We start from the raw sequence: 3,498 nt of genomic DNA, 5'->3' as shown, positions 1-3,498 counted from the left end.
CATTAACTACACAGAGCCGTTGTTCACTGACAAGTTGCGCAAAACCACGATCATATTTTGCGCATGTTTTGCGCAGCTTGTCGGTGAACAACGGCTCTGTGTAGTTAATGCTGCTCAATGTGAAAGCACTCACGTGATGGAGATTTACCGCTGATTACAGAATGGCTTTACTGACAAGATGCGCGTTAAATATCGCATGCGATTTATCGTGCAGCCCTAACGGTGATCTATAAGCACTCAGTAGAACCAGGTGTTACTGATGTTCTTTAGTCTATGAACAGGGTTTCCCAAGTTTTTTATTTTGTCAGCTAAACCACGTAAGTTGTTTACTGGAATTACCTGAGATGTTAAGTAATGTTATTTTTTTTAAATACTTAAGTATACTAGATATACATTTAATGGCTAATTTTTCTATATATAACTGATCATTTTCCTCATTTTTAACAATTTGCCTATTTTTTGGACTATTTTTGGAATAAACAAAAAATAAAGGAATTATTTTATTTAAAAATGTATTGTTATTTTTAGTATCATTGATATATTATTAAAGTTTTTGTATATAATATTTTATTTTTATATTTTCAGTTTTTACTTCAATTTTTGAATGTCTATATAGTTTTTATTGATTTTTATTTATTCGTTTTATTTTTAGTTATTTTAGTACTTCAATTTAAACTAAATGAAAAGGAGAAATGTTGCCAGCTGAGATAAAAGAAAACAATTTTAATACTGTTATTTTATTTTATTTTATTTCAAGTAATGAAAATATCTTTGATTCAAATAATGAAAATGTCTTATGGTTTAAATTTTAGTTTTGGTTAACAACTAAATAAACTTAAATAAATTAAAATTAAGATGAAGCAGTAGTTTCTTACAGAATTTTAGACAAACACGGTTCACCTACAATACATAATTACCTTAACTATCAAATATATTAACTATCGCAATCAAAATTAACTTGGCCAATTTAGAATAAAACAGTGAGTGTACATCATTTTAAATACAATTTTCTCTACAGGGTAAATATTTTAAAGAAGGTAAAGTACCTTAGTGTACCTTTCATTTGGCATCGGTACTTCCTGTAGTTCCATCATTAACCCCTAGGAGTCCACAAACCCCGGTTAGGAAACCCTGCTCTAGAACAGTGTTTCCCAACCGGGGTGATGCGTCTGTCGAGAGCAGGGGTGCCGTGTAAAAAATCCTTTTTTAATATTTTTAAATTGCTAAAATGTTCAAAAAAGCAGCTATTATATAATATCCATTTCTGATGTCGCCAATAATTATAGATGCACCGAAATTTCGGCTGCCGAATTAGTTCACCGCTCAGGTTTCACTTTCACGTGGTGTGACGCTCTGCGTGTTATCCCGCTCTATGTGTGTGTGTGCTCCGCTCAGTCGCTCGCGTTCATGCTCATCGGAACAGCAAAGTCCACTCAAAAATTGAGCCGACAGGAAACATCGATGTAGTACAGTATTGTTTCTGTCTGCAATAGCCCTACTGTGTTGTAACAAGGTGTGGTATATGGGCAACTCTGGTAACGCTGCCCTCTCATTCATTGATCTGCTAACCGTTATGCTCATGTGTCCTCTGATAATAATAGCTTTCTAAGATTAAACATTATTTGGATAATTGGTAAAAAATAAAATAAAATCTCTTAATAGCCCTACAAAAATACACTGAGTGAGCAAAACTTTGTTTAATTACCATTATAACTATCTCACAATGTTTACATATGAATAAAAGCCTACATTAAAATCTGTCATATAAATTGGTCTCTTCATTAGAAATTAGCCTACTGATTGCCACCATTGATGGACAAATTTTTTTATATAATATTAAAAATATCTGTATGACATTATATTCTGCAGTTCTATGTTGTACCGAATATCTATACTTTTCAAATTATCATATCGAAGTTAGAAATTCAAATATTGTGACAAAATTAATTTTGTAGGGTGCCACAAATTTGCTAAAATTTCCAAAGGGTGCCGCGACTAAAAAAAGGTTGGGAAACACTGATCTAAAACACCTTCAGCCGGCATTCACTGTAAAACACTCGTGCTTTTAAGCCAAATACACACTGAAAAGAATTCTGGACGCGAGTCACTATCCTCTCCTCCATCTCTGATGAAATCGTCCGTGTTATCTCTGCATTAGTGCTGTTTTGAACGTATTACTTATTACTAATGCATTTGCTTGAACTTTCCAGAAGTTTACCGGTTTCAAATGACCTCCTGGTAGTGTGCTTTATATAGTGTCATTTCTAATCACCCAGACACTGACGCTTTGACTCAGTACCAGCAACATATCACATCAGAAGTACTGTGCCAGTACGCTAAAGACTCAAATATAGAAGTACCGGCCCACTTCAAGCACTGGGTTTACCTCCATACTACATACAAAAACTAGGTAACACTTTAGTATAGGGACCAATTCTCACTATTAACTAGTTGCTTATTAGCATGCCTATTATTAACATATTGGCTGCTTATTAGTACTTATAAAGCATTTATTCTGCATGACCATATTCTACATCCCTAATACCTAAACTTAAAAATGACCTTACTAATTATTAATAAGCAGCAAGTTAGGAGTGTATTGAGGCAAAAGTTGTAGTTAATGGTTTGTTAGTAGTGTGAATTGAACCTTAAAATAAAGTCCGTTAACCATTTAACAGGTTTTTACTGTAGCATTTTTACAGTCTTTTACCTTTAAATTCATGGTCATTTTTTACAGTGTATGTTTTAGATAGCTATTTTAATGGTGTGTCACTTGATCTTAATTGCACTTTGAATTTCTAAAAACGTAAATGAGTGGTTCAGAAAAAGAGCGAGAGAGCAGGAAATGGACTGACATCACAGAACAACACAACCTCCCATTGCAACAATAAACAGCACAAATTATATCCTGCTGTAGAAACCTATTAATAGTCTTTGGTTTACTGACATTAGAACCTCATATGTGTCACACAATGCCACGTGAAATAAATAGACTGATTAGAGCAATGGCGTTCAGCTGAAGTTTAAAGAGGTCCCATCTATAAATGTTCTTCCCAGCCAAGGTCCAAACAAGCACTTTATATCTTTATGAAAAGAAGTAATGTGCATGTCAGGAGAATTCAAATTATGTTAAGTTGACAGCCATAATAACTGTCAACCAGCTAGAGGAAGAATTAATATAACTTTACAAAGAAGAAAGATTCAGATATCACCATATGAGTATTTTACTTGTTTCATTTCTACTATTTATAGCACTTAAAGGGTCTTTTAACTTTGTCATCGGACAATTACTGGTGAAACAGTCTAGCTGCTGTTGTTGAGCCTGCACTATCAAACTGTTGATCTGGAACTGTGTCACAGGAAACTAAGGAAGAGGGCAATTGTTCTACAAGATAAAAAGTGACGACATCACATGAGGTGCTTTCTGAACAACAGTTTGAAATGCAGATTATATAGAACAAGCATCGGCGCGTTAGTTGAGTAAATGTCCTTTAATTT

This window comes from Sinocyclocheilus rhinocerous, unplaced genomic scaffold, assembly GCF_001515625.1.
Source record: "Sinocyclocheilus rhinocerous isolate Xijiao unplaced genomic scaffold, SAMN03320098_v1.1 scaffold348, whole genome shotgun sequence".
Taxonomy (NCBI): Eukaryota; Metazoa; Chordata; class Actinopteri; order Cypriniformes; family Cyprinidae; genus Sinocyclocheilus; species Sinocyclocheilus rhinocerous.
The sequence above is the reverse complement of the archived record's forward strand: the minus strand, read 5'-3'. Positions refer to the sequence as shown.